The sequence below is a fragment of the Podarcis muralis genome, chromosome 11 (assembly GCF_964188315.1).
Source record: "Podarcis muralis chromosome 11, rPodMur119.hap1.1, whole genome shotgun sequence".
NCBI classification, from domain to species: domain Eukaryota; kingdom Metazoa; phylum Chordata; class Lepidosauria; order Squamata; family Lacertidae; genus Podarcis; species Podarcis muralis.
In genome coordinates, this window is record NC_135665.1 from 54,992,049 (window position 1) to 55,006,779 (window position 14,731).

Here is a 14,731-nt window from a genome sequence, read left to right on the forward strand (position 1 = left end):
CTTAATCAGTTCCAGAAGTCTATTTGACTTCCGAAATGCTCCAAAACCAAGACACAGCTTCTGATTGGTGCAGATGCCCTGGAAACAATAGCCGACAGCCACACTGGATGTTCAGCTTCCGGAAAACGTTCGGAAACTGGAATAATTCCTTTCGGAGTTTTTGGAGTTTGAGAACCAAAGCGTTTGAGAACCAAAGCGTTTGAGAACCACTGTATACACTTCCAGAGTTAACATTAAATACATTTGGTAACTGAGCCATCATAGCTGCTAGAGGGCTGTGAAAATTTGTGTCCCGGGCTTTTTTGACTCATCCATGCATCTACTATCTGAAACCAATGGGGTGAATTGGTTGCCAGATGTGATTTTTTTCCTCCAGCTCTCCTACCTGACTAATATATTAAGAGGTTCTACAAATGAGCTCATGTCATCAAATTGGAAGCCAAAAAATGTAAAGGATGACCCCTTCCTATATCCAGGTTTCCCCTTTACCAAGGTATGATAGAAATGAGTCAGGGAGGCAGGACAGAATGGCGGAAAACAGCAGACATGCCGAGCCTGAACTTGGGATGAGATTTGGGTTTGGTTCATATTGGAGCCAGTGGTTTTGAGCTCTTCTAAACTCTGAAATTGTTCACAGGGTACCATCCCATTTTCACTCCATTCTATGTAATCTTTTGACTTTCTCTGTACTGGTAGCATGCATCCTGGAGCTAACAGGGAGCTAGTGAAGAACTGATGTTAACCCCCAACTCTTTGATTACTTTCCTGAGCAAATGTGGTGGTGATGGGCACCTCAGCAGCCGACGAAGTGCTGTCTTGAAGATAGGCCACAAGACAAAGTTGTTTTTCGCCGAAAGCTACTACAAGTGGTTTGTAATTGGAGACCTTTCAAAGCATATCATTCTGTCTCATTTTCATTTGCATGAAAGAATGACGGGTACTAATTGCATCTGCACTTCCATTCTCGTTAGCTATCCAAACAAAGTGTGTGAGATGTCATTACTGGGAGCCCTTAATTAGACACAATGCGCTGTATTTATAACTGCTGCCCAACACAACATCTGCCTGTTGAATTTGGTAGGATGTGATGGGCGCACAAATAAGTCTGACTTGTTTCTGACAAACCAGGTTTCCAGCTTCGGTATGTCGCACTGTGAACAAGTGATATTTTCTTAATTATCATGCCAGTGTATGACAGAGAGGAGTAGATTTCAACTCTTTCAGATTCTTTCAGATGATTGTCCTTGAATCTTCCCACCATGCTTGACATCCATTCTTGCCACATCGGTGGGGCATGCCACATCCTTTGTGAACCACTAGCTTAGGGGCTACCACAGAGAATGCCCTCTCCTGCTCCACCACCCCAAACCCTTGAGGGAGGTGGGACTATCACAAGGTCCCCTTCTGTTGATCTTGATATTTGAGGGCTAAGACATTGAGGGCTTTAAACAGTAGCGTAAGCTCCTTCAAAAGAGCCCCAAGCTAAGCTGGCAGCCAGTGGAGAAGTTTTGAACACAGGTTTTATGAGTTCTAAAAGCAATCCCAACCAGAAATCTAGCCACTGCATTTTGGAGCAGTTGAAGTTTCTGAGTCATCTTCGAGGGCAGCCCCACATAGAGTGCAATGCAGTAATCCAATATGGAGGTTGCCATAAAATGGAGTACTATGCACAAGTCATTTCTCTCCTAAAGAGGCTCCCACAGGCAAACGAGACATAGCTGAAAATAGGCACTCCTATAATAATTTTATTATTTGTATCCCACTCATCTGACTGGTTTGCCCCAGTCACTCTGGGCCTCAAGTGACATTGATGGTTCCAGGAGTACTCCCAACCAACTAGCTTGTTCCTTCCAGGGGAGTAAAACCTAACCCAGAACCTAACCCTACCTCCTGGACTTGAGAACTTGGAACATATAATACACATAACACCTGTCTCTTCGGGATTCAGCTTCAATTTGTTGGCCCACATCTGGTCCATCACTGCTGCCAAACACCTGTCAAGCACCTCAGCCACACCTCCTGATTCAGATGGAAAAGAGAGATAGAGGTAGGTGTAATTCACATACTGGTGATACTTCACTCCATTACCCCTGACGGCATCTCCTGCAGCTTCAAATAGATATTAAATAGCATGGGGGCAAGATGCAACCTTCTAGGATCATACAGGAAACTCTCATGGTAACATACAGTGGCCTCCCATAACTACTTTATGGAAACAGTCCTAGACATCATTAGTGAACAAAACATGTAACAAAGAAAGGAATGGAAATAGGCATACAAAAATGCATATATTAGAATAAAGTTGCATTAAAATGAATTTTTTTTAAAAAAGTACCATCACAAAATGATGTGGAAATGTGGAGAATTGAAACTAATCTTTTGGGGGAAAGAGATACTGAAATAAATTGAAATGGATATTTTTGCCCATCCCTAGAAGGGTTTACCAAATGCACAGCCTCCCCCTGTTCACATTTACTTCAACCCATCACTTTCCCTATTTTTGATAGCTCCTGCTCAGAAAACATCAGTAAAGTTCAGACTGCCTAGATCAGAAATTTTCAGAAACCAAATTTAGGGGAGGAAAGAAACCACAACACTCAGTAAATGCCCAGAAGTTACAGTGAAATGATCAATATACTGCAAGGGACCTAAGAGAGTCATGCCAATTAATTTCAATGGGTCTACTCTGAGTAGAGTGTAATCTGCAACAATCCATTGTTTTACCTTTCTCTACAGACGTTCTGCTAACTACTCTTCCTCTATCACTCGTCTAGCTTTCTTTTTTTAAAAAAAGAAACCTGAGTACATTTTTTTTCCTTCGGCTACCACAGATACATGCTAGTGATATTCCGGCACAATCTGTCTTGAAATTTGAATGAAATGCCAGCAGCCGGGCCGCTGCACCTTCATCTTCATTGTCAGCTAATTTTTACAGACAGAGAACAAGGTCCCTCATTTACGGATTCTGACAACTTGAAGACATGAGTAAGGGTTGCTTGATGCTTGATTTCCACACCAGCAGAGAGGAGGGGGAAGTTTGAATGATGCGACTCCGGCGACTGCCAACATTTTAACTTCAATTAGTGTTAAATGTAGACTGGAATCTAAAAATGGGTGCCGGTGGTGGGGAAGCGAGTGGTGTACTTAATGAGTATTTATGTAGTGGCCTTTTGTCATTGATGGGCTTCCCTGCTCCTTAGAAGCACAGGACTGGAACAGAACACAGAGCTAGTTTAATCCAACGCACTCAGGAAAGGCACAAAGCACACACACACACACACACACAAACATACACACACATGACATCTTCAAGGGAAAGCAAGGGCTCCCTATCCTGTTGCAACTGCCTGCAGGCCAATAATAATAGCTCAGGAAGATAATCCAGGTGGATCAAAAAAGTGAGCCAATTCAGGCAGCAGAAGGCAACTCCCAACTTGGCAGACAATATTTCCAGCCCGAACAGTTTGCTCTCTATTTATGGGATGGATGGTACTGTAAATGCCAGTGAGTGAACGCCTTTCCCCCATATGAATGCAACCTAGGACACACTGTGAAGTCCTGCATCCCACAAGATCAACAGAGATCATCATCTGGGCAGTCCGTGGAAGCTTCACTCAGAAAGATGCCAAGCCTAGCTTGACTGATTTAGAACAAAGGACTTGATGGTGAGAGAGAGAGAGAGAGAGAGAGAGAGAGAGAGAGAGAGAGAGAGAGAGAGAGAGCCACATCAAGGTCAGACTTTAGACAAAGTCTACGCTCGTCTGTTCTCAGAAGCAAAGCTTCCAGCAAGAAGTTGCAGTATGGATTATAACAGTGTCAAAGGGAAAACAAAAGAAATGAAGAGTGCAGAAAAAGGCAAAGAAGAGAGGTTTGCTTTCAATCATCAATGTGGGCATGAATTTTAATTTCTTCCATGGGGCATACAAGCAGGAGAAGAATAGATAACTGTGCAAATATCTTTTGAGTGACAGACAGAATATTCTCAGTCAAATTTCTAATGTCTTATGGCTGGCTCATTTTGTGTTTCATAGGAAATGTTGACATTTCATACTTAAAACCAGATTTAAATTCGCAAGGTTCCCAACAAGCAAAATGTCAGGAGCCCAGTGGATCCCTGAATAATCTGTGGTACTTTCCAGGGAACAGAGTAAGTGATCCTGTTGGTGTATGATGAAAAAGGGTCTTGTGTATGATGAAAAAGACTGAACAACAGCACTGGTGACATAGAACTTCTCTGGTTCTCTGGATCAAGCACTGGTTAGAGCACATAATCACACTTAACAATATGGGTAGTGAAAAAGTCTTGCTTTGCAACCTTCTTGTATCCTGAATTAATTTTTGACTGGAGGTTTTCTGGGTTGTCTGGAATCTGGTTCCACTTGCGGGTGAGGATGGGCTTTTGTTAGCAACGGAGGTCTGCTGTGACCATTTGGGTCTGCCATTTTGACGATCTTAACCAGGCATCCCCAAACTCAGTCCTCCAGATGTTTTTGGACTACAACTCCCATCATCCCGAGCTAATAGGACCAGTGGTCAGGGATGATGGGAGTTGTAGTCCCAAAACATCTGGAGGGCTGAGTTTGGGGATGCCTGATCTTAACCCTGCAGAGATCTAGTGGCTACCATTATGGCTATAGCTCCAGCTAAGGTGTCCAATGCTATGTCTTCCCTGCCTTAGTGGGATCAATTTCAGTTGTTAAAACTTGGTGACAGGAATGGGGTGCTTGCAGGGATGTGTCCAACTACATGCCCTCTTGATATTGATTCCTAACAGGTGAAATCAAGCAGAGGAGGGTTGATTGGGTGGGCCCAGAGAATGGCGAATGCTTCCTTGAGTGAAGGTGTGGTGCCTGCTGGCTGATAGGAAGTAATACAGTGGTACCTTGATTCTCAAATGCCTTGGTACTCAAACAACTTGGAACCCAAACACTGCAAACATGGAAGTGTTCTGGTTTGCGAACTTTTTCCAGAAGCCGAACATGGTCTGTTTTGAGTGCCACGCTTCCGTTTTGAGTGTTATGCTGAGGTCTGTCTGTTTTTGCTATTTATTTTGTGTTTTTGTTTTGTTTTTCTGACTGTGTGGAACCCAGTTCAGCTACTGATTGTTTCTGTGACTGCAGTACATTGTTTGTTGCTTTCATTTTATGAATCAATGGTCTTGTTAGATAGCAAAATTAATGTTAAATTGCTGTTTTTAAAAGTCTGGAATGGATTAATCCATTTTGCATTACTTTCTATGAGAAAGCATGCCTTGGTTTTGGAACACTTTGGTTTTGGAACGGACTTCTGGAACAGATTAAGTTTGAGAAGCAAGGTACCACTGTACTGCAGTAACTAATGAAACAGCCAGTTCTGGACTCAATAGACTGCAACAACTATCATCTGGTCACAAATACCTCCATCCTAGGTAGAAAAACTGCAGAAATTCCTGGTTGAGACTGGGTTCTGACCTGGGTTTGGGAACAAACCAGCCTTGGACAACCTGATGGAAGATCTTTGCATCAGAGCAGACATATAAGGGTGTTGTTTTTTTCTGGATTTTGTTGTGTGGGGTTTTTTTTTAATGACGGCCTGGATTTGCTTATTATTCCATTAAGTTCAAGGAGAGAGATTATTTCTTTCATTTTGTACTTGTCGCCCATCTTGTGTTTCCTTGAGAAGTAAGGCAGAGCAATTTAGTTTAATAACAGTAATTCTGGTCTATCACCATTTTCTCTTGGGGCATTTTCTCTTAGGCCCACGCAGATGGACGACAGTCATTAAATGTATATTTTACTCTCTTTTTTGGGAAACCACACAGGGGTTTTATTTACAGTTAAGTGGTGTACAAATCTTGCTTTAAATAAATTAATTGTGATAAATAATTTCTAACCGCTGCACGCTTAGCTCTACTGCCTATGGAGAAAATTAAAAGATGAAGAGGATTCCCAACCAGCACTGAAGACTCCCACATGCTAACTCTCTTAAGTCCACAAATCTTTCCTCCCAGTTTAGCAACTACTGCTCTCTGCTTCTACAGAGATTGCAGCCAAGCCCCAATTATGCATAAGGTCTGAGGCTGTATTATTTTGCAGAGATATCTTTTGCCAGAGGGCCAAACGCACCACATATTCGAGTCCACGCACTTTTCCATTTGTGACGGGATTGCATTTTGGCTTCTTTTAATACAAATATGTTCGTGTTTTGTTTGCCAAGGGATTTTCTCTGTGGAAAACCACCTCCAATCCCAGCTAATCATCTTACATAAAACGAGCTAAAACACAGGGAATGAATATCTCCTGGAGGGATAATGCAATACTCAGGAAGAGCGCAATTGTGATTGCAAAATTTAATTGAGCTTATTTTTATCTCCCCTGTAGATCCTGTATTGGGATTTTATATACCAATTTCCCCCCTCTGCTCTTTCTGTATCTAAGATTTCCAGAACAAGTTCTGGAAGGATAAGGCTATCAATAGCTACTAGCCATAACGGCTATGTTCTCCATCCATTATTGGTGCTGACTGTGCTCAAGTCCTCCTTCCAGGTTTTCAATGAGCATCTAGCTACCCCCTGTGAGAACAGGATGCTGGACTAGATGGGCCATTGGCCTGATCCAGCAGACCAGTCTTATGCTCTTATCACAGTGGATGTCATCCTGTCCATGTGTTCAGCACTATACCTGTATTTTGACCCTACCACAGGGTGAAAGTTATAGATTACAAATGCTGTATTGATCTGTTGATCATATAATGTGACTTTTCCTTTATTTGAGACATTTAGCTCATTTTTTTTCAGTTGTTGCTTTGTTAAAAGCGTTTCATAGATCGTCATAGTTTCACAGGTGATTTCTTCATTATTCCATATGATTTATGCTGCATTTGTGATGTTCTATCATGCTATTGTTGTTTCTTGTTTGTAAGCTGCTTTGCAATTCCTGGAAGTGAAAAGGGGCATAGAAATATAATCAATCAATTGAGTGACTGGAGAGAGTCAGCCATAGGATGTTCACAGGGCCGTCTTACCCAAGGGGCTAGGGGTGCGGGGCACCCGGGCACCGGGCTCTCAGGGGTGTCAGGCCAAGAGTCCAGGGCCCGAGAGTTGAGTCTAGGGAAGAGCCTACCCGCTGGTCAGAGTGCCACGGTGGGCTCTTCTTCTGTAGGCGGCTCTGCACGGCAAGTTTGGGGGCAACTGAGTCAGTGAGATGCTGAGGCGGCTGGCCAGCTCTGCCCTCCTGCACACCTGGGACTGGGCAACCTGGAGAGGGCACCGGGTGGATCTTTGCACCTCAGCACCACAAATGCTTAAGACAGCCCTGGATGTTCATATCCACAACCTGGTTCTAGCCATAAAGCTCAGCGACACCAAGGTAGTATCACTACCTGTAACCCTACCCTACCACACAGGGTGGTTGTGATAGTAAAAAGCAAGGCAGAGAACCTTGTACATCAGGCACCCCGAAACTCGGCCTTCCAGATGTTTTGGGACTACAACTCCCATCATCGCTACCTAACAGGACCAGTGGTCAGGGATGATGGGAACTGTAGTCCCAAAACATCTGGAGGGCCGAGTTTGGGGATGCCCTTAGTACACAAATTTAAGCCCCTTGGAAGGCAGGCAAGCGATCCATGGAATCAATAAAGCACTGAACTAACAGAGGGCTTTGTTATGCCCACTTCTCAATCATCTCAATCAGGGTGAGGAATCTCAGACTCTCTAGACTGTGTCCTAGGCTGGAGTTGGAGTCAGATGACATCTGAGCCACACATCCACCACCCTATACCTAAATAATTCAGTGCTGCCCACACATCTAAATGTGCTTGACAATAACACTCACACTTTGAAACTCCCTGCCTATTGACATCTAGAAGGTGCCGTCACTGTATTCTTTTCAGTGCCTGCTAAAAACATTTTTGTGTAGGCAAGCCTGTCTGTACATGTAGAATGTTGACATGTGTTTTAATCTGGTTTTTAATTTTCCATTGATTTTTTTAAAAAAATTAAAAAAATGCTTTAAGTTGTTTATAACTGCTTTTTACTGACCATTTTACTGTTCTTTGTTCTTTAGGGCTTTTATGATCAATTGGTATATCCATCTTCTGAAATTAATACATAAAAATGAAACGCATGTGAATTTATGGGTTGAATAAAGACATTTGGCATGCTCATTCTTGCTTATCTTATTCTGAGTCAGATTGGAATATTGTTTTTAATCTGTGGCTAAAAAAACCACAATCAATGAATTACCAGGCCAGAGCCTGTTGTCTGCCCTCCTTTTCTGCTCAATAAAAGTATGCCTGCCCCCCCCCCAAATCCCCACAATGCAGACACTTATTTTGTATTGCATAATGAGCAGCATAACAACAGCCTGTGCAATAAACGCTCAGAGTCAACACATATAATCCTTCTGACTTCTCTTGTATCAGTTTTACAGATGTCAAATAGTTCGAAACATCAAGAAGAACAGACCACCTCTGATTTTATTTTTAACACCTGTAATTCTTCCACACTATAAGGCAGGCACGTCCAACTCTCTAGAGGCTGCGATATACTCCCAGTATAATAAAACTGGCGGTGATCTACCCATTGTTGAGCTTTTTTGGGGGGGAAATATTGGCAAGAGTTGTTCAGCTTTTTTTCGGGGAGGGGGTTAGCACAAAGTTGTTGAGCTTTTGGGGAAGGATTCATATAAAATAATAAAACGTGCAGCGTGATCAAACAGGAGCACCCAAGCGATCCAAATTAAACACTCTCTTTCTCTTTCTTTTTATTAAAGATTTTCTTATTTTACAGAAGTATGTGTAATGTCTCTCGTATTTTTTCCATGTAACATTTTTACAATTCCGTTTCAGAAACACCATAACCAGACACTGGAGAGACCTGTCAGGAGTAAGCATGGACCAATGGTACCCAATAGTATGGGAAACAGCCTTACTAGAAAAATTAACCAATAAACCGAAACTGACACGGGGACAAATAGAAGAAGATGCCTTCACCCCGGTATGGCTCCCCTTTATCACATGCACAGCCCAACAAGACAGTGACAATAATGCACCAACAGCATACAAATCAATATGGCTAACCTGATCCAAAACACCCACCCACCCCACTCACACACGAAAACAAAGATCACCACAGCCAATCACAAACAAACAACCATACCCTAGGCCAACCCCAACCTCTCTCACCACCAAAGGAACACAAGTGAACAGCACAAGCAACACTAACTCTCTCTTATACACACACACATACACTCCTTAGATCCTTAGGCACTATCTGTAGTAAAGGTGAGGTAAAGGTACCCCTGCCTGTACGGGCCAGTCTTGACAGACTCTGGGGTTGTGCGCCCATCTCACTCAAGAGGCCGGGAGCCAGCGCTGTCCGCAGACACTTCCGGGTCACGTGGCCAGCGTGACAAAGCTGCATCTGGCGAGCCAGCGCAGCACACGGAACGCCGTTTACCTTCCCGCTAGTAAGCGGTCCCTATTTATCTACTTGCACCCGAGGGTGCTTTCGAACTGCTAGGTTGGCAGGCGCTGGGACCGAGCAGCAGGAGCGCACCCCGCCGCGGGGATTCGAAACGCCGACCTTTCGATCGGCAAGCCCTAGGCGCTGAGGCTTTTACCCACTATCAGTAACCTAAGTGAAATAAGAATTCTAATCCAAGCAGCATGCGCCTTGAAAAAGCAGCTCAGTACCAAAGTGCAGGCAACAGTTATCGCTGCAAGACATTTCACAGCTACAGTTGTAGCCTCACACTGGCTTGCCTCTGTGGTTGGGCAGTAAAGCTACATTGGGAAGGGATATGTGTTGCAAGAGATACGTTTCTGTGCGGGGATTTTGCCAGCTGGGACTAAAAGCTTAGAGAAAGAAACGTTTCCACAAAGCCTGACTTTGCAAAATTTCCAGAGCAGTTTTACTGATTCGTCATTTCCTTTTCAGCTCCAAGAGGTTCCTGCAGTTTCGGGAGCTTACCCAGATCAGGCGTGCAGCCGACAACACTTTTTAGAGGATCAAGCAGCTGGGCCCTTCCAGCCAGAAATCTCCAAAGGATTACGTTAAATCCACACACAGCCAGGTGATTTTCGCTCACCCACAGTTTGGACAGCTTACTTCATCTCTAGTCCAGCTGTTTTGTCAGTCCTCCAAGCATTGCATTCAGACTGAACGCTGCAGGATCATCTGGCATCTTCCTTCCTGCTTTCCATGTACATACAGGCAGATATTCAACAGGAGTAGCTCACAGAAAGGGTGAAAAACTTGGCACCATTTAATCTGACACTTTAGATGGGGTTGGAGTTGGAAGTGGTCAGTCAACACACACACACACACACAAATATCTGTAAAATGACTGGTTAATTATAATCAAGAATTGTTAAATATTCAAAACGTTAAGCCTGTGGTCCTACTCCTGTCATATAGAGGAGGGAGAAAGGTTGTTTTCTGCTGCTCCAGAGAAGCGGACACGGAGCAATGGATCCAAACTACAAGAAAGAAGATTCCACCTAAACATTAGGAAGAACTTCCTGACAGTAAGAGCTGTTCGACAGTGGAATTTGCTGCCAAGGAGTGTGGTGGAGTCTCCTTCTTTGGAGGTCTTTAAGCAGAGGCTTAACAACCATATGTCAGGAGTGCTCTGATGGTGTTTCCTGCTTGGCAGGGGGTTGGACTCGATGGCCCTTGTGGTCTATTCCAACTCTATGATTCTATGATTCTATGTTGACTCAGATATAGGCGCCATTAAACTCAATGGAACTTACTCCCAGGTAAGTGGGGCTAGGATTGCAAGCCTGATTTATTAGAACAACAAACACAGGAGATTTTGCTAATTATGAAAACTAGGGTGAGTGACCTCAGAAAGAGGGGGGGGGGTAAATGTGGCCCTCCAGACCTTTCTATCTGGCCCCCAGGACTGTCAAGTGTTTTTGCCTAGGGTTTTTGTCCCCGAAAGTTGAGCTTTTTTTAGGAAAACCCAAAACGTTGTTGAGCTTATTTTAGACAAACCTCAAAGTTGTTGAGCATGTATTTGACTTGCCTAAGATCCAGGACAAAGCACTACCTTTCAGAAATTCCCCCTGGATGTCAATTCTGCCTTTGAAATCCCAGTAATGTTCAGGAAAATCTGGATGTATGACAGTCTATTTTTGCGCTCTGATTATCCTTCTTGTTTGCGTGGATGAAGGAATGGGGGCGGGTAGAGAGTGCTTTCTTTCTCCCCACCCCCACCCCAAAAAAAGCTTGGGAGAAGTGAGATAATCCCTTCCAACTCTACAACACAACAGATCAAATAATCTATTTTCATGGAGCACAGAATCTGTCTCTTCAGCCACAATCAATTCATACCCTCCAACATTTCTCCGATGAAAATTAGGATGTCCTAGTACCAAAGAATTTACCATTATTATTATTATTATTATTATTATTATTATTATTATTATTATTACCACCCTGACCATCTGGGCTGGGGCAACCTAGCCCAACATATTTTTAAAAAACATAAAGGTAAACATTAGGTCCAGTTGCTCATCTCACTTTATTGGCCGAGGGAGCCAGCGTACAGCTTCCGGGTCATGTGGCCAGCATGACTAAGCCGCTTCTGGTGAACCAGAGCAGCGCACAGAAACACCGTTTACCTTCCCACCGGAGTGGTACCTATTTATCTATTTGCACTTTGACGTGCTTTCGAACTGCTAGGTGGGCAGGAGCAGGGACCGAGCAACGGGAGCTCACCCCATCGCGGGGATTTGAACCGCCAACCTTCTGATCAGCAAGTCCTAGGCTCTGTGGTTTAACCCACAGCGCCACCCGCATCGCTAAACAACAACAACAAAACAACAAAACAACAAAAAACCATAATTAAACATTAAAAACTTCCCTAACTTCCCTATACAGAGCTGCCTTCAGGTTGTATAGTTACTTATCTCCTTGGCCCAGGGGTCACATAACTCTATACCCTCCAACATTTCTCCGATGAAAATAGGGATGTGCTAAGAAAAAGTGGGACATTCTGGGATCAAAACAGAAACTGGGATGGCTTCTGTAAATCCAGGACTGTCCCTGGAAAATAGGGACACTTGGGGGGGGGTGTCTTTCAATTGCAGGTCACACTGGATCTTGATGGGATCTTGTTATTTTATTTCTGCAACCAGCTCAGAAAGCTCTTCTGCAGGGGTAACAAATGTGGAGTCTGCAGACATTATTGGACTCCACCTCTCATCAAACTCCAAGAACACCTGGAAGGCCTTATCTTGGCTACCCATGCTCTACTTCCCAAAAGGTGGTATATAAATCTTTTAGATGAACAAATGTGTTTGGTGAACCTCCTAGAAAGACGAACGGATGGAAAGGCCAGAGAAAATGAATCTAAGGTTCTTCGACCCAAATATATATGACCCGTTATAGCTCTTCTCTCTTATGACACGCCATTTCAGGAGTATTCCTAAGCGGCTGTCAAAAGCTTTCTTGGCGGAGAGAGCTGAAATGGTCAAGGGACTGGCAAAGGACACCCCCTGGGATTGCCAAGTGTCAGAAGCATGCTGGAAAAGTGGGAGAGAGGGGGGAGAAAAGAACAGATCAGCTTCTAGTGACAGGTAAACTGGTGGTTAGGCTGTCTGCATAGTCAGGTTTAAAAGAGAGCGTCAGAGGGCACAAAGGCAGCAGATGTTCGGCAGCATTGTTATTCAGCAGACACACACACACACCTTCTTTGTGTACAAAGCTGTTAAAAAGTGCTAATTCTGATCTTGTTAACTCTTTTAAAAATGGGGGGGGGGGAGCAGTAGCAGCCAGTCTGATGAAGAAGAATGGCAGAGCTTACCTCCTGACAGCAGCATCACTGGACCACAGTCAAAGCACTTATCCGTGTCCATATTCTGTGCATGTCCTGTCATGCTGTCAGTGTAATGCGCTGGCCCCTTCCCATGTGCTGTTGGCACACCCAGTGTTAGTTCCATCCAGGCCACTGATTGCTGGTATGCTAATTCTATATGTGCATCGGCCCACGACCATTGTAAGTTAATTTAAGCATGACAGTGCTCATGTGAAGGACTTGCAATGGCCAAAGGTGCCTGCGCTTACATTAATATTTTGGACTACAACTCACATGAGCCCCAGGCAACATTGGCAATGATCAGGAATGATGGAAGTTGTCATCAAGAGCACGACAGGGGGTGGGGGCGGGCATATCCCAGTTTGGAGAAGACTGGTGCATTAATAGGCCTGAATGAAGGATCTGTCAATTTGGGTTGTCTCCGTTTTTTCGTTTTTTGCATTTTGCAGCAATTTGGAGGGGAGGGGATTGTGAAAATTCGACAGCATTTTAAGGCAAATACCATGTTTTTATAGGCATATATAAATACATTTTGGGAAGCAATTTTCCTTAATATAATGCATTTGTGTGTGTTCATTTTTATGCACACTCTCCCTGAATACATATATTTTTGTAAACGTTGTTTGGTTGGCAAACTGCATACAGTAGTGGATTTTGGATAAGTGCTGATTTTGAAGGGTAGACATGCTTCAGTTTGCATAATGATTTGGAAAATGCAAACTTGAGAGATTTGGCTGCGAATGAGACCTGAGTCGAATTCCTCCACCATCCTTAAAGGTAAAGTGACCCCTGACCATTAGGTCCAGTCATGGCCGACTCGGGGTTGCGGCGCTCATCTTGTTTTATTGGCCGAGGGAGCCGGCGTACAGCTTCCGGGTCATGTGGCCAGCATGACTAAGCCACTTCTGGCGAACCAGAGCAGCGCACGGAAACGCCATTTACCTTCCCACCGGAGCAGTACCTATTTATCTACTTGGACTTTGACATGCTTTCAAACTGCTAGGTTGGCAGGAGCAGGGACCGAGCAACGAGAGCGCACCCCGTCGTGGGGATTCGAACCACTGACCTTCTAATCGGCAAGTCCTAGGCTTTGTGGTTTAACCCACAGCGCCACCCGCATCCCCCACCATCCTTAGGAAGCTGTTTTATATGCACCATTTTTTAGTCCACCTTTATCAACAATGTGCAAACTGATAGGTAGCAGCTCTTCAGGGTCTTAGGCTGGGGCCTCTTCCAGGCCTACCTGGAGATGCCAGATATTGAACTGGGGACCCTCTGCATGCAAGGCAGATGTTCTGTCACTGAGCTACACACCTTGCCATAGACTCATGGGGAACAGGGCCAGATTTAGGTTTGATGAGGCCCCAAGCTACTGAAGGTAATGGAGCCCTTTATATGTCCAGCTGTCCTATGTCAACAACAAATTGTCACTGTTTTTTTTGTGTTGAATATATGCTATATGGTAATTTATGGACCTAATAGGTATCTAAAGCCATTTGCACATGTTGCCGTGCAACTAGTCAATGCAGAATGTAGGCACCCTATATATAGAAAGGAGCAAACCAGTGATATTTTAGGGAACAGGTGAGAAGGCGGGGTCCATTATTTGCATCATAGGAGCCTGCACAACACAACCACTGTTGCTGTATGTAGCTTTTATTTTATTTGTTTTTTATCTTATATTTTGGAAATACACATCCAGGTTTTTTCCCTTTAGTTTTTTTTGGGGGGGCCCCCAAGAGAGTGGGGCCCTAAGCTATAGCTTGTTTAGCTTATACGTAACTTTGGCACTGGTGGGGAGTCTGGAACACACAGACGTAAATATAGAAGAAGAGAGTTTGGATTTGATATCCCACTTTATCACTACCCTAAGGAGTCTCAAAGTGGCTAACAATCTCCTTTCCCTTCCTCCCCCACAAGAAACA

General features: G+C 44.0%; 1 protein-coding gene across 3 annotated transcripts in view; it reads right to left on the minus strand.

The window, feature by feature from the left end:
* The window catches only part of DCC (DCC netrin 1 receptor), a 928,036-nt gene that overhangs the window by 702,191 nt on the left and 211,114 nt on the right, over nucleotides 1-14,731 (minus strand). The gene's annotated exons all lie outside the window — the stretch shown is intronic.